General features: G+C 41.8%; 1 protein-coding gene across 9 annotated transcripts in view; it reads right to left on the reverse strand.

Annotated features, from left to right (window-relative positions):
• The window catches only part of kug (FAT atypical cadherin kugelei), a 288772-nt gene extending 265183 nt beyond the window's left edge, over window positions 1-23589 (reverse strand). For all 9 annotated transcript variants that reach the window (XM_089085546.1, XM_011632546.3, XM_011632545.3 and 6 more), the window contains exon 1: window positions 23060-23589. The gene's annotated coding sequence lies outside the window, so the exon portion shown is untranslated. The remainder of the gene's footprint in view (window positions 1-23059) is intronic.
• Window positions 23590-25570: the final 1981 nt, after the last annotated feature.

Consider the following 25570-nt stretch of genomic DNA (forward strand, 5'->3'; position numbering starts at 1 on the left):
GCAGAAAACCGGTTAGATAATTGGTGCGATAATTGGTCCTCGTTTTATGTGTCCCGAGGATTATTCGAGTTTTCGCGAGAGTAACGAGGTTTCTAACAAAGACGTCATAATCTATAGATTTGTGCTACAGGATTTATGAAAGTTATAGTTATATCCTCTCGAATTGCAGATACAATCAATTTCTACGTTATATTTAAGGGGGAAGTTCATTTTAACGTTTTAGACAAAAGCAAGAATATAGACGTGAAGTTTCAATGTTCTCCTTTCTGCACGCATCGTTGCTCAATTTGAAAACACGATTAATGCTAAAAAACTGAAATGATAATCACCCATTTGTAAAACGTAAAAAAAAATGCAATGCCCTTCATTGTTCAATATATTTATCGTGATAATAAAAATGTCAAGACAAATAAATGTTATTCGCAAATTTTATTTATGTAACATATTTCAAAATGCCTTTTTATATATTTTATATAAAATAGATATATCCTTTGGAATTGCAAGAGACGTGAACGGTCAAATTGATGTTACTGAATATGAAGGCAATAGAATTTCGTGTCATCGACGATGCAGATATGGCATAATTATATCAAATACCGCATGATTAATTACCGTAAGTCGAGATGTTTGCATCTGTGGTGACTCGATAATTCCTTGGATCGATATACATAGGCATTGCTGGTAACTAACTAATTCTAGCGATAGTCAATGACGCACACAGTGCAAAAGGATCCGGCACTGAAGGAACTATTGTGTGATGCCGTGCCATTATGATTGCTTACATTGTATTCTTACAAGCAAACTGCTATAAGAATTACATCTCTTGAAAGATAAAAGACACATTTTTGTTTCTATTGAATAGTTGGTTAAACAAAGTACACTTCTCTTTCTTATTCGCACCGTAATCTTTATGTAACATTTACGAAAAAAATCGGTCACCGTATCTTCTCGCTTTTGTACGATCTCAAGATAAATATTTCAAGGGAACTGTTACGGTACATTCTTCCTTTGAGCTGCAACGAAGTAGTGCAGCTTTCGCAATTTGAGATAGCCCGAGCTTTCTTGAATTTCTGTGGAGATGAAACAAGCAACTCGCGCAGGAATGAAAGTCTGTCTGTTACAGCACGAGCGTGACAATACATCCTCCCAAGTAAGAACAGGTAGACAAAGATACTTGACTGAAACTTACTTTGCACTTTTTTTTCACATTTGCCATAGTTGAATATTCAATGTACATCTTTCCACTGTCATTTTCAAACAAAATTAAATCTCGCGCGGTAAATCCATTTAAAAAACAAGTAAGAAATTTTTATTAAACAATTGTAAAACTAATCAATACTGAGTTAATATCAATAATAATCCATATTTTCCCATTTTGAAAACTTACATAAATCCGAATGAACTTGACGCGTTTCATAATAATAATCGCGCATTTACACACCATTCTTCAAATATCTAAACAAATTACATGCCTACGATTTTCACGAAATTATTCAATGGGTGGTTACGTATCGAATAATACGTTGATAAAATTAAACCGAGAAAGAAAGCACTTGATGCTGCTTTATTCGAAAGAGAGAATTCGGGCTGCGTGGGTTAAATATTAATAACGGAATTAAAAGCCACATAAAGATGAAACTGGACGACGGGGAAAGCACGAGCGGAAAGAGAGGAAGGAAAGAAAGCGACGAGGCAGCTGTTACGGTCCCATTGTAAGCTCGTCCGGCGCTCCGCAATTATTTACCGGCACGTAGAGACCCGGCGAGAAACATCACGCGAGAACAGGAACGCCCGACGACTTATGGCGCTTCGAGACACGAGACAGTCACCGATCGTGCCTCGCGCGAATACGCGCCGCTTTTGCAATGCAAATCCTACGTCTAGCGCGTAATACGCCTCATTCGTCACAAGCAGCAATGCGGCGCCGTTCACCACGGCGTTACTAAATCTCCGCCACGTAAACGCGGTAGCGTCCTTCCAGATAAGGAATTAGCAATGAGGAAGTGTCAGAGCGAAAATTTTACCTCAACCAGAACGTGCAGTACGCACGAGAGGAGTGTGTATATATATATATATCGATAAGGACATTTGTAATTCAAACTCAACGAAAATACTATTGTAACGTGCAAAACCAGCATCACGGCATGTGAAATTGACGTTACGCAAATAATACGCGCAAATGAATCCAACTTTCTCAGTTATAATGCGTTGTTTAAATGTAGGTCAAATATTCCGGTAATACTTTTTATTCGCCTAACATAAAATTATTAATGACGGTGCATATCATTCGATAGAATAAAATATTAAACTAACGCGGTTGTTTGAACAAATGGGCGCGGAGAATAAAGAAATTTAATTAAATTCGTAATATATTATCTATTGCAAACCTCGCATTACTTAAATATAATATGTAATATATAATATGTAATATTATAAATTATTATTGTAAATTATTATTATAATTATATTCATAAAAAAACAGAATGTTATTAGAGTACTATGAACGTACAGAATCAACAAGAATTATATAATATTGTCTACAGCGATACACGAATCAAAGTCAATTTTTACGCTTGGTATTTCTTGTCATTAAAGGGGAGTATCACGGAAAATGTTGGTGATTACTATCTCCGTTTCCTATTTTCTGAAACGAGCGAAAGTAGTATTTCTACAAGAAGCGATCTCATCGTCTCTCTTTTGAGGTTTCTTATCTAAGAGACAGAATACATGAGCAGAATACATGAGCCTTAATGAGATCATAGTAATTCGAGCAGATATTAAATCGGCGTCTGACCAGCAAACAATTCTTTCTCGAAGTGTTGCGAAAGCTTTTTTAGATGTATATCAAACCAACAATGATGGAGATATATATGAGGTTTCTGGTTCATGCAAAAGTCTCTTTTTTCATACGTTATTATCTTTTGCGACTCGCAAATCGCAAATAAATAACTTTATTATTATGACCTATCATTATTTAAAGAAAATAAACGTATAAACACACATTTTGCCTATATGACGTGACATTTATTGTATAATTGTGTTGCAATAAATTGATCGCAATGTCACAGGTTGGTACGGTGTGTCCTTCCATATCTATCTGTTTGCCGCGTCAACCAACAACTCTACCCACTACAGGGAAAACTACCCACGCGTAATTTCTTGATGAAATGGTCGTTTGCGGAACGACTTTAGACCATGAAATCATATTTGCGGAGACTTCGACCAAGTGCCTACAAGAGCCTTCGAGTATGTATCTAGAGGACTGTAGAGCAAATGGACTGCGTTATTACGTGTGAAAGCAAGTCTGTCCGCAATGACTGGACTCGGAGTTACGAACCGAGAGTTAAATGGAATGACAACTTTGATGCTCGTTGACGAGATCGAGATGCTGTGTTGGAATCTCGATTAAACTGTGTTATACTGACAACGATTGATTTTGCGAATATCGAATTGAATACCGAGAAAAGAATACCAGGTGCCTAGACATCAAAGGTAATAAGAGATTATTGACGATGAGGAAACAAATCATATCGTCCATGTGCGTGTATAGGATAAATTAAACGTAACTGCTTCTGACTTACGCAATCGTTTAATCCAAGTCGTTGCTAGTTACTGGCGTTTGTATTAATCGGGCCACAATAAGGCTTGAATTAACGGAATGCGGAATCGTGTGGTTCGGTTTCATCCAAGTGTTAGATCAGACAGATACTCAAATAACGAACGGTGATGGAAAGACTATACATATTCACGGATCTAGAATCGGTGAACATGCATGGCGCCTACATGTGGAGAGATATTCTGTTACAATAGGACTGCTTCCCCGAGTTGGTTCGCCAAACTGGCACGCTATGTTGTGGTCACACGTTAATATTAATTACCATTCAACCAGCGCGCATTTCCTCTTGTAAATACGCCAATAGATACACCACAAATATCTGAATATTCCATGATAAATTTTACATTAAAGAGACAGATGCTGTATCTCAACGAAACTGTCTAATGGACATCTGATCTATGGAAGCATAAAAATATCGAAATAACCATACTTACAAATAACATGTGCAAATACTCAATCTCGTTTAATTCTTTCTCTTAATCATGTATAATATATCGCTAAAAGATGTGTGACAGAATATTTAAAAATTTCTTCTAATTTATCAGGAAGTTGATAATTATAATTTTAATAAAAAAAATATAAGAAGTTAGCGTTTATCTTATTTTCTAAGTTTTAAGCGAGACATATCGTAAAAAAAATTCGTTAATAAAAAATTTAGATATATTGAGTAAAGTATGTATTACACTGAAAGTAGGATATTGGCAAGAAGATTTCCTGAGACGGAACAGCCGGTATCGCTCGGAGATTATACTTATCTCACGATTCGCGTGTGTAATCACTGGAGAAAATTTCGGTCGTACGTTACGTCGTACAGAAATTACGGAGGTCTCATTTTAGGTAACGTGTCCAAAAGTTGGTAATAAGCAGGTTAAAAGTACGAGGGTACTAGGTGGTATATATAAGCCTCGAGGCTCTGAAAATTGGGGGACCCATATAATCCCCCCTTTTACGCGGAATTGAGATTAGTGTATTCGTGGTAACTCGATGGTATCCGCCGGCGTCGCACTCGAGCCGACCTGCTCCTCTCATACGGTTTAGGACTGAACTCGCGCCATCGCGGTTCAGGCAATTTGCAGCGAAACGAGATAACTTTGTTCCTCCGAGACGGCAGTTACAGCGCACTTCTTTCGTCGCACGGAACTTTGGATCCGGGTGTGAGAGCAGCTTAATGTCACGTTCGAGTCAGATTTGTAGGGATTCCAAACCCGAATAAACATTCCTTCTTTCCCCCGTGAACAGGGCGCGACTCCATTATAAACTGATCGCCGAGTTTCGGGGCTTCTCTCATTGAGTCAGCGATTAAATCAGGCTCATCCGCGGCAGGTCCGCGATACCAGGATAAATTGAGATAACATGGCGGAGTGATCGCTCGCGGTATAATCCGAGCCGTGAAAACGTGCCGACGCGAAATGCGATGTAGGTCAGCAGGTATACCAATAATAATACAATGCGACGTTACTGGCTATGCCATTTCCATTTTAATATCAGCCGGATTATAATATTAGTTGGCTGACGAGTAATTATGGAGTAATCACGGGAGCTCGCTGATGTACCGTTACACGAAACTGTGTACGCAGAAGACCGCGCTTCCTGCCGAAATAATTAGCATCGTTTCAGCATCGAGAGGCTTCTTATTCGCTCGTGCGCGCGACTCGCTTCCTCCAGGAAATTGTAATATCGGTGGCTCGAATAACGCGTTTACGGTCATAACCCGATAATTCCGCATTCGGAATATCATGTCAATTCAATTCGTAACATCGGCAAACGAATCGGGGATATCGGAGACGCACGCGCCACGTTTTCGCGAAACTACTTGAGGAACCGGCCGATAGTTACAGTGAAATTGCCCATGGCGTAGGAAACACGAGAGCGCATAAAGTTTATTACAAGTTTATCATGGGATCTTGAACCCACGGGTTTTTCCCCCGCCTACGAAGGTAAAGGCGGCGAAGGCACGTTCGACCTAAAAATAAAACTCACGAGTCAGTGGCGAATCGAGGTCGCGCTATGAACGATGACCTTGTCGGCACGAAACAAAGTGAGATTGTAATCTAAGTTTCTAATGGCGGCCCACGTATGATGCTGGCATGCAAAAATATTTGCGCGAAAAATCACTCCGAGGAAAGGAACGAAATCTTAATAATAGTTCGTAAGCGCGCGCGGTTAGGCTTTTTCCGGAAATAAAACAGATCTACTGCCGTACAAGTCTTGGATTTCACGTCATATCTGTGAATTCCAATGAGTAATGTTTTTTAATATCTTTTATTATGACATAATCTCAAGAGTGCTTCTGCAGTTATCATGTTTAAGGTCTCTGTAGATAAATAGACACGCGGTATAATATTACGTATATTTTTAACACGTGCATCTGATAAAAATACCGTACAAAGACTGTATATAAAAAAAAAAATGGCTTAAAGAACATCGGAGGTAATCGTGATTCTCGCTATCGATATGGCGCCTCTGCTATCAATATCGTTGTAAATATAGAGAATGTCTCTGGTAACAGGCCAAGACTAAGCCAGTCGAATTGCAAGCGACTCGATACGCGTGGCCACGATAAGATAACCCTTCATAGAAATGCTCGTCGCGTCTGGCAAATGAACCACGCATAGTAACGTAATACCTTATACCAAGATGGCGCAGGGGCGAGGGGCAGGCGAGAAAGATTAAACGATGATGAATGTCTTGTTAGTCGCACGTATTCAATGTGGCTCTGAGCTTCACGCGCGAGCATTTATCAATTACGTGCTATTTTCATCGATGAATTCGATCGTGTTTGCGGGATATAAATTATAATATGAGCGAGGGCAAAAGACGATCGAGATCGCGCTTGCCTGCACGAAAGCGTACACCGAAATTACCTAAAACCGGATGTAACAAACTCTGTTACTCAATTTTCCATCGTGCGCCAATTAAGTTTCGCCGATAATATCCTGTCGAGGACTTGGCGAATAATGCTTTCTAAATATTCCGCGAACCGATAGGTCTCAGAAAATCAAGAACAGTGGTAGCACATCATGAGATTCCGATAAGTCGAAGGTAATTAATTAACCACGTTTCCGACATTCTCCCTGGCGTGTAGCCAAAACTACCGGAAATCCTATGTCGAGTATCTACGACAAAGTAGTTAAGACCATCCCTCTTCATGTATAGAGAAGATGAGCCAAATTTTGTCATAAGATACCAATCTGTTAGAGATTATTTTCCCATTTATCCATATTTTTAAAGATAATATAAAAAGGAAATAAAAAAGGATGCGATTATTCTTAGCTAAACAAATGCTGTCAATATTAAGGAAATGTTTACTTTGTGTAATGACATTTTGAAAAGACAGAAAGTTTTACACAATGAACGTCAATTTCACTTCAGCATTCACAAAAACAAAGATGTTAACTTTACAGACACAAATCGGAACGGAATGGAAGCTGCGGAGGCTTTGTATCTTCGTTGTACATTGGTCGAGCAGGAAACGCATCTGTCGCCTTCCGAAAATGGCGGATAGTCGCAGCGAGGGCGTCAGGCGGTGACACGTACATACAGAACATTATAATAAACTTGGCGCGAGAGGGGGAGGTTCGCTCGTCGAACAAAACGCTTTTGTCGTTTCGTGCAACAAAGCCGGACGGACGGTGGCGGAATAGGCTCGCGCAGGGCAGAATGAGAGGGAGGGCTTGCGGGCACAAGCGGCTCGGTAACCACGAAGTACATAAAACGGAAACCGTACACCATCCACCGTGTACCGGAATCGTGTTGCTGGACCGGTCGCAGTTAACCGCCGTCGCAGCAGCCCTCTGTCTCGTCCTAACACGTTCCGATAACGAATTTCGTCTTCGTCTTTCTTCGCGGCCTTATAATTTCACGACATGAAAATTAAAGTGACAGCGTGAAAAGGGGGAACGGGACAGAAAAGCCGAGCGACGTGCCGGCGCTCCGTAATTCCGTTTCGCTACATATCGAGTTCCGAGATGCATCGCGACGCGCCGTCGTTAGGGAGAGAGCGTCTTTACTGCCGCCCCCGGTAATAGAACTACGCGAGATGAGTCATCCATCCGATGAGGGGTCCGCGCGGCACCCCTACGGGACGGCAGTCGCTTCGATGAGGGTGGTTGGGTAATAAACGAGACCTTTGCGAGGTCCGACGTACCGAGAGACGACGACGATAAAAAGGGTAACGTGGAAAAGTCCCGCTTCGCAAAGTCGGAATGTAATTCCGCGTTGCTCTCTGGAATCTCGGGGGACGCAATGTAGTCTCGCAGCTTGCGACAATGACGAACGACGCGAGAAAAACGTGCGCAACGGCCGCTGCGAAACGTTTTACTACGTACACTTATGCGCAATGATCGTTTACGCACACACGCAAAACAAATATAAATCTTGCCTTTGTATAAACACAAAATCCATCTAAAATGAGAAGCCGAGAGGAGCACTCATATCTCTACGCTGTGACGTGATATGCCGTGTAGTCATATTCACACACCGTGAAAAAAATATATATTTTAATACGATCGTGATAACGTGATACGCTGTAACATATATGCTATTGAGAAACGTTCAAGGCGCGGAATTCTTGGTTGGACGATTTCGCAATTTCTATAATAAGCATTCCAAGATTCCAACGCGGCGATATTTATAATCTGCTGTTTGCGCCGAAAGATAAAATTTTACGAATTCGCCGATTCTATCACAGCCGAAACGTCAGATAATCAACTTTCCAGCGCATTCGACCAATTATAGTTGCGTCAAACCTCGGGGAAATTCGAGGGGTAGAATACAAAGGGGAGACGCGACAGCGTACGGACGATGGAGAATGCGGAATAATCAAACTTCCGCGTGCGTGAGCCCTACGCGCTTCTACTGAATTATGGCTGCTGTACGTTCTGCATTGGCTATAGTGATGTACACTTTCATCCGAAGGGTGCGACGAGCGATTCACCATTCAAAGTCATTTACGTGTGTACAGATTATCGGAGAATATTCCGGGCACAAATAATTAACAACGTAACACGCGTTATCATCTTTCGAAATTAGTATACCGATACAAAATCCTATTTTCGATAATCTTATCAGTATTATCGATGAAGCGCAACCGCGGCTTTATGCCGGCTTCTCTCCGAAATTCATTCAATGTTTTAAAGAGTGCGACTCGCTTAAAAAATCAACGCGAATTAAGTTGCTGGTCGCGCCCGTTAACACCATGTTTAAAGACTGTCAACGACGAGACGAGGAGGCGGCAACGGGAATTAAAAGTATCCCCCGTCAGCTTTGCGGCGTGCAGGTAGGACGTTGCCCGGGCGCGCTAACACACGGACCACACGATATGAGCCGGTGTTCTAACTTCCTCCTTCTTCGGGAGATATGAGTTACAGCGGAGAGGAGCGTGAATATAAATGAGACTAACGAGCCCTCTGTGATGTCGGTAATGATGGTGGATTACAGTCGGAGAGCTGGGTCGGCGCGCACGGTCAGCTCCGCCGGAGCGATTCCACGTCGGTGCTGACATGACTCGCAGCTACACAGCCTCGGCAGTTTTATCGCGAGGAGCCGAGAAACGATCTACAGCATGCTTTCCACTGTTCTCTCGCTCTCCGCTACCGCCGCGAGAGGTAGTAAAACCGTGCTAAACATCGGATCTCCATGCGATAGCGGACACGTTAAATTAAAAGGGGATATTAACGCATGTCGCTATTAAACACACATCGCGTATTATCCTTGAGATATCTCGTCGCGTTATTGTTATCCGATCTCGATCGGGATTGCAGATTATGCCTTGAATCACGCAACAAATATGACTCTAATTCATTTGACACTTCAAAAAAAAAAAAAAAACGCCAGCTTGAAATAAAGTTATTTTTACAAATTTATCTGATCAGTTGCCAGATACTCTGTCTATTTCCAACAATTGTTATAGAGTGTAAAAATTAAGATAATACTACTGTGATATCGTTTCATGTCAGAAGTTATTCTTTGTTATAACTTTCGCGATGTACCTCGACCTGCACGCTTATGTATACTTTCGACGTCCGTCTTTCCCTTTACAGTAGCCCTGCGCTATCAATGGTTCGTAAGAGCGCAGAACCCGCGAGAAATCGAGGTGGTCTACCGTCGGACATACTCCTTTATCATTAATCACGCGTATCGGTCGGCAGACACGAGCATGAATAATTGGCAGAGCCGTGAATGGTTCTTTTCTCTTGAACCAATTACGCGCTACCGTGGATCTTGCCAGCGGAGATCCTCGTAATGGTTATCGAAGAAATGGTTTCACCGCAATCTGATATCTATAATTTTACTTATTATTCGCACGCTACTTTTTTCCAGATATTCGTGAAAAACAAACTGAGAGAAAATTTGATAAAATTAAAAATGTTATCAAAAGTCATATTTTCTTCTCTAAAGTCGATTCAGAAATTTATGTACTCTAACGAGCTTTCGTGCTTTCACACGCGAATTTTTTGCAAGTGCACGCGCACGCAACCGGCCCGGAACGCGAGGCGCCGCAGTAAACTAGAAATAAACTTTACGTTGTTGAGATTAAGCCACGATAAAAAAAGAAAAAACTGCCCCGACGACGATCTCTCGCGCTCTCACCGAGGAAGGAACTTCTCCCATCAGTCTCGTGATCACGTAATAACTTAAACGCCGTCCGGAGGGAAAGTTTATTTCCCTGTAAAGCTCGAAGTCGCCGTGGCCGAAAAGCATGGCTCACGGCCGGCAACGATCGCCATTCCGTTACCATGTTAACCGTGGTATCGCGTAAAGCCTCGTATCAGAACTCTATATCACGGATTGCACTGTGGTTGCGTATTGGAGATTCGGATTGGAACAATGAGGATGAGGAGGTTACGTCATGCCCGTGGTTGACAGCGGATTGCAATCGGTCAAGTCCCAATCTCCCACACGTAATCGCAATTCACGATTTCCATCTGCATTGTTAGCTTAGATTTAAGAAAAGGATATAGTTCTAGATTATATCGCAGGTACAGCGATTATCAATGAAGATTTCCCTCATCAAGGAAGCATGAACTTTTAGAAACGTAAATAAACAACGACGCTAAAAGACATATTTGCTTACTAATAAAAAATACAAATTGTTATATCACTCTTACGGACCGAATGTAAAGACGACGTCTTGGCGTACATCGAGGACGAATTACGTGTACTCCAGAAATAACGTGAAACTTCTTCAAGTGGACACGTAACCCGTCTGCTCGAGAACAATGCCGAGTTTGACGGCACCTCACTTGCACGTGTATAGGTTTTACGCGTATCTCCATTATCTCGTATGTACGTACATATGTGTATGTGTGAGTTTGAACGAACACCTTGGCCGATTTCATTTCATCGTGCCATTACAATCGTACGCTTCCATTTTACAACGGCCGGCTGTGATCAATTTCATTGCTTTCGAGAGCAGAACATTCTGAAATATAATAAATCGATGTTCTTGAAGTAACTTTACCTTCAATCGTAATGTTATATAATACATCTCAAAGAAATAGGAAAGAAATTCCTCGAAATTAATATTATATATCATGAAATATATCTTCCATAATGTAAATTAAAACTTTTCTTGATTAATGTTTTTTCATTTGCTTGACGTCTCACAAAATTTTACTTGACATTCAAATAGTTTACATTTATATCAATTTTATCAATTTTTTTTTGTTTTTATATCATATGTATTTCCATTTTGTGACATTCTATTTTTTTTCATAACCCACATTTTATTTTATACAGTGTCGACACATATACGATCATTCCAAATTTATATTTCCAACTCTTTTCCTGTTAAAACGATGAAGTTTATTATCACTGCAATGATACTCCGCCGCGGGCAATAAAATGCTCATAGGACAAATAAAGCGAATATTCTTGAGAGTTATATTGAAGTAAATTCTACATGGATATAAAAGTTCCTCTAGCACCGTAATATTAATTATCAATGTAAATATTAATATAGATTGTAATATAGATTGTTATACGTTTCATACAGACTAAACATTCGGAATAACGAACGGAATAATGTTTTTTTTATGAATATGTTAATTTATAATATAACACCGCGGAATATAAGAACACCGTCCTTATTAGAGTTTCAATATTTGATGAAGTCAGGCTCGCATATAATATACGACAAATTTTTTTCTCCTGGTTTCAACCCAATATACCGAAAACATATATAAGATTAAAGACGAAATAAAACTGCGGCCACGAATTAGCATAATATGTTAATGGCACTTGCGACTTGTATTAGCATAGTACAGAGGCTCACTGTGCCACCTACTGCCTCCTCTCAACTTCCTGGATGGCGCAATTAATAATTTCGCTATATTACTTAACGTGCGCCACCGTACCGGATTAAAAACACGCCCCAACTCTATCTACCTACGTTCCAACCGTGTCGTCTGCAGGAAACAGGCGGTGGCGGAATCGCGGATGTGCGGGTCGGCGCACCGTTTACGTAAGACAACGGCAGTGGCGTAAAAACGACCGAAGGGCGCCGCAGGATTAGCGGAGAGCTTTCTTTTTCTTTCTCTCTCTCTCTCTCTCTCTCTCTCTCTCTCTCTCTCTCTCTCTCTCTCTCTCTCTTGATATATCTTGGCGTTGTACTGTGTCGAGAACCAAATTAGCAAGGGGGCTTATTACCGCGGCTGCAGCTGTGCGCCATCGTAATCCGCCGCTGGTCCTTTCTCTCTCTCTCTCTCTCTCTCTCTCTCTCTCTCTCTCTCTCTCTCTCTCTCTCTCTCTCTCTCTCTCTCTCTCTCTCTCTCTTGCTATGCGTAGCCGTGTAACCGTGAGGCTCTTCGCGGTACGTTATTGTCTCTAATTTAAACCGGCGATTTCCTGTCACTCCGGGTCGCGGCTAAGGCTGCGGCGCTACGTACATACATGCTCCATGAAGCGAATGCTCGTTCGCTCGCTTGCCCATTCATTCGTACACGCTCGCTCGGCCGCCGGCTGGCTCAAGAACAGGATTACGTGGGCTAAATCAGTACTACGCAAAGTGCAGGCGGTGGTTCGTGAATCGGTACCGACGGTCGAGTTTCTCAATTAGCTCGCGAATTAAGCGCATCGCGTATGGAGGTGCATGAGATGTACAATAATTTATATGTCTTTTACTTCACAAAATTAGATGCTCCATTTTACGAAATTAGGTTTTCCTTTTCAAACATGCACGAAACTTTATTATTTATCTATTACCGTTAATTCGCATAATTTTGAAAAGATATAGAAGATATTGTCAATTAGATTATTTTCTGTCCTTCATGTCAATCTGTTGTAATAAGAAATTTCGCAGAATTTTCGGCGATTTTCCGACTGTTCAAATTTTTTTGGACTTACAATAAGCCTATTAGCGGCTTGTTAAATCAAATGATTTGAGGAGCACTGGGCATTACTTTGGTATGCACGCGGAATACGCGTGGGTTTCTTAGATGTTGGCCACCGGCAACGCAACTGATGTCGTGGAGAGCGCATAAGCGGAGGAAGCGATCGTGCGAGAACCAGGAAAAGTAAGTACGAGGAGCTTTATGCCCAGTAATCCTCTCAGAAAGGAGATACTTATTTTTTTATAAAAATACGGTCTCACAAAGGGAATGCTTAATGCTTAGAAATGTTCAAGAAACGACATAAAAGATATAACGGTCGAGTTGACATTACTAGCAACGCAGAGACATATATTTAAAAGAATAAAGAGAAATTTTTATTTGTATCTCACATTTTTGGCGTTAGTCGTCTCGTGCTAATATTTCCCTTTATATATCACGATGTTTACTATGACGATATTGCTAAACGTGTTATATTTAGTATCCGCAAAATGTTTTATAGTCGTTAATACGGTAGACGTAGATCGAAACATTATTGCGAAACGTTATAGCAACGGTATTCCGCACGGAGAATGATCGGCGACGATCGGTCGATGCCACGTGAGGAAAGCCGTTCTTCTTTACGACGCACGAGCGAACTCTCGCGAGCCCCGCGGTAGTACACGTATATCCCAACGCGAAACCGGTCGAGCTATTATTTTTTTATGACGTAATTATCGTCGAAGCTTGCCCTGCGCTGAATTGGCCCGGACTTGGACCCGACTCTTTCTCTTTCTCTCTCTCTCTCTCTCTCTCTCTCTCTCTCTCTCTCTCTCTCTCTCTCTCTCTCTCTCTCTCTCTCTCTCTCTCGATCCTTCCTGTTTCACCCTCTATCGCCCATCTCCCTCATTTTCTCTCTTTCTCTCTCTTTTTCCCCTCTGTCGTAATCGCTCAGGGCGGACCAATCTTCGACGTTCTGATTTTGTTACAGACTGCGGGAGAGAGTTTTAGCCCCACGTAATTTCCACGTTATTAATCCGCTCAGGGTCGTGCCGCATTCCCGTTTGCGCCCGAGCCGTCGCACATCCCGGTCGAGGACTTTTCCTCGACGATCGGCGTAATCGTGCTCGGTTCGGATTACTTTCGAGACTCATGTATACATACAAAGCGTTGTATCTCTCACTAGAAATTCTTTGATAAAATATTCTCTACGAAACACAATAAAATACGTACGCTCCGTCGAACTATGCGTATACGGATAATATTCAAGTGTTTTCGTTATTGAAATTACGTGATACTGTGGTATATTCTTCCATTGGAAAATATAAAATAACTGTATAAATTGTGCGCTTAATGATGACAGATGCGATCGAGGAAGTATTGGCACCGTAATCCGACTCCGAACGTTACAAAAATATGTTGTTGGTGAGAGGAAATTGCATTCTCTCGGAGAATTTAATGACATTTTCAGATAAATAAAATTCCATACATATTAAACGCGCTATTTTGTACTCTTTTAATGATTATTTAAGCCTCCTGCGAATTTTACGACACGCAGTGTATTATCTTACTGTAGCACAAAACTAAAACGGTAAAACGATTCCAGAAAACAGAAGCTTTTAACGCGTATACGTATAAACGACGAAATAACGCCGGCGATGTTTTGAGAGAGGAGTGTGTTAAAAATATATATCTTCTTCTGCAGCGGGCACGGAGCATCGCGACGCTTTAGGTTTACAGTTAATGCATTCGTTTCTATATATAGATAAGTCTGTCGCTACTACATACACATCATATAATCTCTACGTTTTACGAATTATTCATGCTTGAAACCGCTTTGTCATATTTCTCTCTCCCTCGCCTCCTCCCTTTTGTTCCTTTTAATTTTGAAACGAAATACGAGAAAATCTAGTAAGCCAAGAGAAATAAATCCCTCTCCGCTGTAAAAATGCATAAAAGAAAAACGCGTGAAAAATAGACTTACGAAAAATATTTTTCGTTCGACATTACACAATTTCCACGTGGATTTAATTCTCATTTGGCGGGGCTTTCGCGCACGAGAGAGAATCGCCTTGTCTCGACCGTTTCATTCGGCTCCGCCGTTATCAAAACTGCATAATAAATGACACTGATCGTGGGACTGAAATGAATTTCTTTTTGTCCGGAACTCTTTGTTGACTTCAAAACGCATTGACCAACCAATGAGGTGTGAATGAATACCGAATGCAAAATACAATGGAATCGCACACCGAATTATCTGCAACCTCGTATCCGCCATATAGATTTCACTTCTCTCCCGCTCATTCTAACTCCTATGTATTGTTTTATCATAATCTTCTTAGCGTTGCTGTCACAAAAGGCTGTTAAATCCGCTTACACGCAAACGCGATCGGAATCGGACGACAATTCGACACGTTACGAATGAGCAACAGAGATTCGCGATAGGACGCGAAAAACTCATTAACTCGTTCGCTAATAATATTGCGAAGTATTACGTTGATCCGTACGATATTGATAATAACTCTACTGCTAGAGTGTTATTTGTTGTCGCACGATTACCGATTCTCCCGTTATCCCATGGTATTGTTTGGTACACTTTTTACATTTCCGTAACAGCTGCGTGCTTTGTGCATTTTAAAATATGAAATTATGTCTACGTTAATATCAATGCGAGATGTGTACATCGATTCAATAGAGCCGTCAGTTACGATGCTTCCGTAAATATTATACATGCTATAAATAAACATTACAAATAAATATATACATATATATATATACATATATGTATACACACACACACACACACACACACACACACACACACACACACACACACACACACACACACAATTTTTTTTTAATTAAAATACACATAGATTCTTGTGTGTATGAAATCGATGTACAACGATACGTGTATTCGATCATTCCACTGCCACTCAGGAAATTAACTGTCAAGATAGCTTCAAAGCTGTGCATTCTTTGGCTCGATCGGTTGTCGATTCACGAACGAACTGAATAGCAAGTCATTATATAACGAATTGATGATACAACGGAGACGGTGCGACGATAAATTTGAGATTAAATAGCTTCTTAAAGACACGTTCCGCCGTATGACCCAGGAATTAAAAACCAAAGTAAAATAAACAATCCCGTTTCTTCCTGATGTTCTAAAGGGAAAAGTCTCGAAAAATAATTTCCCGTCAAGCTCTGAATGGCGTGATTAATTCATTTCCTCTTCGCCGTTTTCCAAACTTTTGACAGTAAATAATTTTTTGAACACAAAAAAAGCACAAAAAAAAAAAGAACAATGTGATCATTCATCATGAGTGTATTGTTACAGAAGAGAGGGTTTACCTTGCTTTCCAGAATATATACCTGCTGGTGTGAAGACCAGGCAGTGCCAGATGTTCAGGATTACCTGCTTATGTTTAGAAAAGATTTTTTTCCAAGAGAGAAATAATATCTCAAATATCAGCATTATATTATCATTATATCGCTACATTATCATCAAATACAGCTAAGTAATCACCAGTAAATCTTTTTTATTTCCGCTGTCACACTTGATTTTTCGTAGTCTAAACTGTAGATAAAATTTATCCAATAACAACTGATCGCTTTATGCTAAAGCAATTAGAAATTTTCAAAGTAGACATTTTCTGGCTTTAGATCGTGGAGGGAAATTACACAGTGAAACTCAAACAATAATGTTGACATTTCGCTTCATTGCAGTTTACTTTTGTCCACATTGTCATCGCGGCGTGCGGAGCGCGATTATTAAAATTTAAATTAATCTGTCGCACCTGTTACCGCATCTCATTTGTTTTGATATGAAATCTCATTACGAAATCTTGAGGAATCTTTACGAGATAGCCTTACGTAAATGACTCAAAACTATTCAAGAGCCATAAAAGTTACGTACACATGCGCGCAATTATAATTGCGATCGCGAGTATCTCTGAAGCGGTAAACCGAATAATGACGACAATCGCTTAATCGATAAGATAGTAAAATCGACGGTAAAATCGATCGCTCGCACGAGTCGTTCCTGCGGATCATAAGGGTTCCCAGCATCCACTGCACTGGAATGTCGAACGATCCAAAAAACTTTAGGACCGAGGTCGAGTCAGATCAAATATATCGCATCAAATCTGCGTTTCTCAACACGTCAAACGCACAACATACGTATCTCAAGCGTCGCTCTCGTGTATATTCATATACATATACATATATTTTTTTCTTTCGGCAAATGCACGTGTGGTACGAGTTCTTCGGCTTTTTCATGCTCTGCTTACGGCGCGAGTGCTGGCGAGTCTCTGCGTCGAGTTGCAGCGGACTCGTATGGATTTACGGGAACGTGAGTGACATTTCGGGGTGTGTTTACGAACAAGCGCAAGCTATAACACGATTCGCCGCTTTGTCCCCAAATGAAACCCGGTTAGATTTGCACCGTAATCGAAAAAGCGCCGCTTGCCTCCGCGGAATTATTCAGCGCATTCAGCGGAACGCGCGCACACGGTGTATGATATTCGAGCCGAATGAGTGCCACGAATGAGTGGTGGAAGACGAACGAGAAAGAGAAAGAAAGAGACGCGACAGCGTTCTACCTTTCTTTGTACACAGTGGTACTCATCGTACGAACATGACGTTCACGTCTGAATCCGTGATGCACACGACAGCTTTGATATGCATATGCCAAATAAAATCGATAATCTATTCGTTATCTATTAATAACGGATAAAAGAATTACGCGTATACGAATGAATATTGACAATATTAGAAATCAATAGCTCGAAACAGAAGTTTTTTTTTTTTTTAGGGAACCAATAATTCATATCGCGAGCTACGATGCGGCCAGATTAGAATAACGGTCGCGCTAAACTTTCCACTCTGCAGTTTTTTTTTTCAATTTTCGCCACGAGCAAAGTTCCAGTAGGTTATCATAAGCGGCCGGTTATCACCAATTTACTGTCCGATCGTAGAGACACGCTTCTACGCGTTAATGCGTGCACACGCGGCGAAATGTTTCGCGCGCGTACTGCTTTACGATCGCGCGAGCGACAGCGCGTTGAGATTGAGATACGACTGGTCTCATAAATAGGCGCCAAATCACGTACAAGTTGAAGTCCGACGCATTCTTGGGCACGAACGTTAAAAAGAAAAGGGAAGGAAATAAAAAAAAAAAAAAAAAAAAAGTGAAACTGCAGTGTTCAGCTTTGCGCGGCGGACGAACGTCGCTGTTCTCTGCTGTTTCGGTTCGGCTTTCCTGCGTAAAATTAGCCGCGCTCTCGAGGATCACTGTCTTCCAACCGCAGGATAGAGATGAGGACGCGGCAGCTGCTCCTGCGCGTCAAATGCGAGGCGTCGTTGTGTTGCCTTTATACTTCGGCCGGCCTTTACCGGCATATTTATCGTCGTTCTCGAGTTCACGATCTGTTCACAGGCGCAAATGTGCCTGCAAGGCTCCCGAACACTATCCTTCTTCCTTCTCTTTCAAAAAAGCAAATCTGTTGACCATGACGAGCGCGTGATTTCGTTTAAAAAATAGTGACCATCACGTTTTCTGACCTAGTCATTTGACATGCTTTTTTTGAAACACAAATTTTCATTAGATATATTCATACAGCCAGATGTTTTTCTTTTTTTTTTTTCCTCTTTTTTTTTTTGGAAAATATCTTTCGAATAAGTTGAAGGTATTTGAGACTAATGTATATATGTTACGGAATGACAGGCGGAATGTTCGAATTGAGAGGCTTTCCGAATGGTCACACGATAGGTTCTCCGGTTTCGGCCACGAGAGAACTGTTGAAAAGTTTTCTCCGATTCCAGATAGGCTAATTTTTCATTCTAAAAAGCTAAAACGTTCATCGGGCATTGACGTTTCGGAGTACATTAATCAGTACTTATCGACGATGCTTAAGCGTATCTGTCCGACCGGCATTTCCAGGACGGACAATAGCTAATCGTCGGAGCCACCTGCCTCGTCGTAATCTCACGGAGTGTAATTAACGAAGCGGCGTTAACATGTACACTCAAATGGAGTGGGTCAAAGACATTCACGGAAACTATGTCTGTTCGACGTCTAATAGTGCATCGTATGTTGATGATAATGCAACAGAGATTATCATATACGTCTTATTCTCAAACATTATATATTATAATATAGCAATAAAATATTACAGGAGTGTATTTGATAGGCGAACAACCGTAAATGAGGAAGAAAAGTTCGAAATATTTCAGAAAAATATATATGCCAGTGACATTTTCTTCGATTAAATATATTATTGATTACAAAAGTTTGACTGCGATGACGAAATATATATATCTTTGTGAAATGTATTTAATTCTTCTTATTAATTGTAAGATAATTCATACATATGAATAAAATTTTACTTCACCATTTTATTTAAATAAACCTTGTCCTACAAATAAATTTATCTTTTTCTCAGTATAATAAAAATCCAATTATCTAACATCATTCCCACGAGTTTGACATTTATTCGCTAAAATATTATATATTACAAAGGCATATCTTAAACCACAGTAATCGCAGGATTAAATAGTAATATCGTAAATATATCTTGGAAATCTCAAGCCTCTATTAACATTGGCTTTACATTTATCACGAAAATACCTCGAATGCATATAAAGATCATAATCCACCTTGATCTAAAATTTATGGAGGTGCCCTTTTTTGCATGCAATCCTTCGTTGCATCGATCGAAAGCACAGCTTTTAACGAAACGCCAGATGTTGCATAGTTACTGAGCTATATGGAAACGATCGTAGCTATATGAAACTGACTATCACCGGTTAGAAAAAGTAAGAATGTTAACTCAATAATGCATAAAGATAATGTAACGTCAACGATATATCCCGCGTTTGCGAGAACACGAAGGCAGATAAACGTAACCAACGAGATAGTCAAGTCTTCATATACGTGTCCTGTACATCGCTACCTCGGTTTTATCATTTTTTCATATAACCGACGGCACGTATCAGTTAGAGTTTCTACAGCGGAAGATTAGAATGATTCACGTTTTCGCGTGCGATAGTTTTTCATCCGTGCACATCGTATTCTTATCCAAGACTTACAAAAAAGGAGCCACGAAGTTCGACGCTGAGTAAAGGCGTTAGAAAACTGTCACGTAAACTTTTATATACAACTCTGGACTGTTCACTTCGTTGCCACGTTATCATATGCATCTACCATACATTTACATGATATCTTAACTGCGTCGAATCGCGATTCCAACGAGAAATTACGACGTGTTTTCCAATCAGCATATTCGCGCCGAGATCAATTTACGAAGAGAAACCGAAATGTCGCCTCCTTCCTCAATGTCATTACTCGTGATCGTTTTATGCGTCGGTACAGCGTTGTGTGTGATAATTTCACTTAAAATAAACGTAGGTATAATGTTGAAAATGTTTCACATATTTATTCAAGACGCGATCTGTCGACTACTCGACAAATTCCACCCAATATTTTGCCTCTCAAGGACAAAATGTAGAAAGAACTGGTTTCTCGCCATGCATCAAACTCGTTTTTTCGTAACAGAATACATCGAACGACTTGATCGTTGAAAAAGTCAATGACGCGATTCAAAGGCGTCACGGCGAAATTTCTAATTAACGTTAGGAAAAAAAAAAATAAGACACGGCGATGCATTTACAGGCGCGTCTGAATCAATTACTTTGCAAAATTTCGATTTATCTTGACGCGCGCGCTCTCTCTTTTTCTCTCTTTCTCTCCCGCAGATACATTTCTCCATTCCGTTATTACTGTCGCGAACAACCGTCGCGTCGATGATGACCGTCAAATGAGAGTAAAAAGAAAGAACCACGGAAGCCTCCAATTATAGACCCGACGCTTTTTTTCTTTCAGCACATTAAAGACATGTCTCGCTGACACAACCGCGACGGAAAAACACTCATTACGCGTTCGAAGGAAACTGGCGCGCGATTATTCAGTAAAGGCGGCCAGGGGCGGGAGGGAGGAGGAAGCGAGCGACTTCCCACATCTTTATTCTCGCTTCGGTGCACAATTGAAGAATTCCTTTGAGCTCCCTTCTTCCACGAATCACCGAGCCACGATGTACACGCGGCACAACGAACGAGAGAGAGAGACCGGGCGTCGTCGTTGTCGCGGACGACGACGATGAGGACGTCGGTTTGTTGACACTGCACGTAGACACGGGCGTGTTCCCCGATACTCACACATGCGCGTACAAACACCGGCGCCAACAAAACAAACATCCGAGGTGTCTACGCCGAACCGGGAGTATCGAGATATCGCAGCCGCGGCGCAACGCGCGCGTTTCCGCGAAAAAGTTTGGAGCTTGGACAATGGATCTAACGCCATCCGGCATTAAGTTGAAATCAAAGTTGAATAAGCATCACACACGTCGGGCGGCTACTTGAATTATTTTTACCGGGATGTACACACTACGTAAACTTAGCTCACGTCCACGCCATGTGTAAACAATGCGTAATCTGCGTGAAAGAGTCATAACGCTTGTGGCGCGTTCCTGTTTTTCAACCGAGCTTTTTGTATGTAAAAAGAGAGAGAAAGAATAAACTACAATTACGTTCTTTTCATCACGTCTGTCGAGTATCAAATATTCGTGTAACATCAAAACAGATTCGGTTACATTAAAGTCTAGTTGAATAGTCTACCGGAGTGCTGTACGTCACGCATTCGCTTAACGTACGTTATACGCGTAAACAATGCATAATTTCCGTGAAAGAATTTCAATACTTCGCGTTGTTTTCTCCGCCCTAATGCCTTTGCAGAAAGAAAAAGAGAGAAAGAGAAAGAGAAATATAACGAGAGAGAATAAACTGAACCTAAAATTGTGTTCTTTTCATCAAGTTTGCCGAGTATCCACTGCACGTAATATTAAAAGAAATTCAGTTACGTTAAAGTGACGTCAAACGTGACATGGCCGCGTCAAATGTACGATACAGAAGAGAATTTCTCGTGATATCGATATCTTCATTTTAAACCCGTCCAGAGCATTGGCTTTTTATTCGCATAACAGCGAAACATGACGTAAAAACGTATCGATGTAATTACTGTTGCAGTAACTTTTATGAATAATAATTTAAACGTAGAGCGCGCCGTGTTTTTTATTATCTTTGTCCGGTTCGACGTAAAAAGCGCGGAGTTAAACAAATTGCGCCGAACGATGTAAATGAATTTGCGCGCGACGCCGCGTATTAAAATGAACCGCGAAAAAAAAATATAGATATATACATATGCGCGTGGATTTTTTATCAAACCGCGTGCGCGTTAACTGAATTTAGATAGAAACGAACGACATTTCGGTCCGTCCGCTTTCCGCTCGAAAACGACGGCGAGAAACGGACCGACGAGGTCAAACGAAACGTTGTCCATTCAAAAGCCATGTTCATTCATCTTGCCCGGCGATATTAACGACCAACTAGAAACGGAGCACTGCGCGTTGCTCTGCAACGTGATATTTTTCCGTTCTGTAATCTTTCCGGAGGCGCGCCAACAGCCGGCGTTGATTCGTAGAACTCTGTTTCGTAAGGAAATTTCAGCGCGGACGTTTCGTCATAGGCGGATAAAATGCTCCGAAAAAGCGCGACGCGTCGTTGGGAAAAAAGCCGATGCTCCTTTAAAAGCACAATAAAAAAAACCTCACTCGTCCACCGAGTTCGAAGGTTTACTTCGAAACTCGCATCGACGAGACAGCGCGTTTAAATCACTCTGTCGCGTCGGTTTCGGTCGCAAAAAAAATTGCACATACACATCGCGCGAATAATCGTGTTTTCCGAACCCAGAATTTCCATCGATCATTGCTCGATCGCTTCTTTCGTCGTCGAATTCCCGCTACCGCGTGGAGAGAATCGAAAAGATTCGTTCGTTATTCCACGACGCCATCTTGTCTGACGAGATCGAATCGTCAGATTCGAACGACGAGATAGAAAGTGAGCGTAAATCGAATCGTCGAAAACAATTACTCGATGTTTTCGTGTAATCGAACACGTTTCGTCGCGACGTGACCACGTTCCGTGTCTCGCCTCTCCACGCGTGTCTCGTGCGGCGCGTCCTTTGTCTCGCGGAAGCAACGGAATCGCACGAGGAAAGCGATCGGAAAGAGACACTGACCTTGCTTGCGCTGCGATTCCCGACGACGCCGGCCGCGTCCAATGTCTTGCGACGAGGCCCAGAGAGCGGAGAGTGATTCTTCACTCTCCTCCGGTATTATTGTGCTTCAGGTAATCCAAATTCCACGATACGCACTTGCCTCGTTTCGTTGCGTACCGTCCAGCGGCTCAATCTCACACCGCGAAAACGTGTCTCGCACTTCACGCGTTGGAGTTACAAGCCTAGAGAACCCCGTGTGTCACTGCACTCGTCAAGTTACAAAACCGAGACAAACGCGAACACGAAGACGATCCCTCTGGAACGAACGACGCCGCCGTCGAGATCCTTCCACGAAAGCTCGCCGCGAACGATCGCGCGAGAATATATATATATATATACGTTCACTCTTTTAACGTCGCCGTGTGCGACTTCGCGAAACACGCGCGCGACAACGATCACACATCGATGAACAACAGTTCCGCGGCTCTTGCCTCCACGTGGAAGCGAGCGATTATCGCGAACATACGTCCGTCACGTCGGAACGGCAAACCGAAACTAGCGCGCCGCTGCGGACGCCGAGAAAGGCGAGCCTAGTAGGTTCTCGCCGTCTCTCTCTTCTCCCCTCCACTCCGCTCGCTCGCTCTTTCTCCCTCCCTCCTCTCCCTAACACTCGATCGCGCTCTTTCTCACTCGCATTCGAGCCTCGCCGCGCGCGCCGTACTCGCACGATCTTGCTTCTCTCTCGCTCGCACTCGCGCGAGTCTCTCCCCTCGATCACCGTGGTCGTTCTCCGGTCCTCTCTCGATTCCCCCGTTACTCCACTGTTCCCCTCTATAGTCCATCACCCTCTGCCCCGTTCCTCACCTGCCGACCGCCCGACGCGCTCTTCCACGGCCGACGACGATCCCTTCTCTCCACGGACGATCTCTTATGCCGGTCAGACCAACCCGATCCCTTTTCCAACTGTAGTCCGGTGCGAACATGTTACTGCGTGCACACCAGCGTCTCCCCGCGCTCGACCCCTCTCGAGCGAAGTAAACTCCCCACGTTATGCATCGTTGCCCTCGACACACGCAAGTTCGGGCACCGCGCACTTCTTCTCCCCTCTTTCCTCTTTCTCTCTCTGTCTTTCTCTGAAGAATCACACACGCCGGCCTTACGTTATAACGCGTTTTGCGCTGTCCGCAATCAACGGTCAACGCGCTCACGACTGTAGGACGGCCGCAAAAAAAGGGGGTCAGCTCGCGGGTGGGATTTAAACCTGGGGGCGGTTGCGTTTTGCCAGGACTCGGCTCAAAGTCAGACGGAAATGCGTTTTATTGTGCGACGTAAGACCAGCAGTGACAAAAAAACATGAGCAGAATGACCTGTAAGCAACAAACGAGTCAAGAGTTTTAGGGCTCCGACACAAGAAATTAAATGTAAAGAATTGAAAATAGAAAATAGAAAAATAGAAAATAGAGAAAATAGAAAATTATTTTCCATTAATGTAGAAAATGTTATTGTATCTTAAAACATAGTTTCTTATATGTCAAAATTTAATTGTTTTTTTCTAATTCTCAATATTTCTTATTCCTTCTCCTTTTCATTGTGTCATCTGTATTTTAAAAATGATAAACCTATCAGCAATTTTGATCATTATTTTAACTTTAATCGAAACTTAAAATTTTAAATTTGTTGTATGTACCAAAGCAAAAGCACGACACCTAACGCGTTTAAAAAAAAAATTTGCGTATTTATTTAATCGTATTAAGATAAATGCAAATTAAAACATTTTAGATCTCGCTTTTGGTTTGGTACAATAAATTTAAAACGTTAAGTCTCGCTTAAAGCCAAAGTATCGTTGGTGCAACCGGGCACCTTAATGTATTCAACAATTCTCAACTATGATTGACCGATTCGCTCACTGTAATGTAAGCTCTTCCTGCTTACATTGTTCTACGCGCCGCTAGTTTCTAGCTTGACTTTGAAAGGCTGGTTCCGCGATAATAGGGAAGCGCCGATAAACTCACCCGTATGGATACTCGGACATTAATCCGTGTCGATGAAAAGAGAGCGTTTTTGTCAGCCGATATTCAACGCGACATGGATGGAAGCGGTTTTAATGGAGAGCTCGCGTACAAATTGTTGCGCACTTTATAAATATATCGGGGTCCGTGCGGCGGGATAAGCTCCAAACAATGTCACGGAAAGCCAATGTCGATATGCGTCGTTTTCATAAAAGGAATAAATCTGCACTGCCGGGCGGAGGAAAAAAAAATTTTGAAAAGTTCGCTGCGCTTCTTGTTTTTATATACACATATTTATGCTCGTTACGCGCTTATACCACAATATGCGGTACCGTGCATTAATGCGCAATAATGGATTTAATGGGGTGCATATCTCATATTTTCAAACTACACAAGAACGGCAAATATTATCTAGTTCTGCCGTCATCTTTGAACAGCTCATTATATGCAGATTACGCGAGGACTAAAATCATCGCGATAATATTGTCGATGCATTTAGCAAACGCCATTGCTTCATAAAGCG

The sequence above is a fragment of the Pogonomyrmex barbatus genome, unplaced genomic scaffold (assembly GCF_055798465.1).
Source record: "Pogonomyrmex barbatus isolate J1 unplaced genomic scaffold, ASM5579846v1 scaffold10, whole genome shotgun sequence".
Classification (NCBI taxonomy): domain Eukaryota; kingdom Metazoa; phylum Arthropoda; class Insecta; order Hymenoptera; family Formicidae; genus Pogonomyrmex; species Pogonomyrmex barbatus.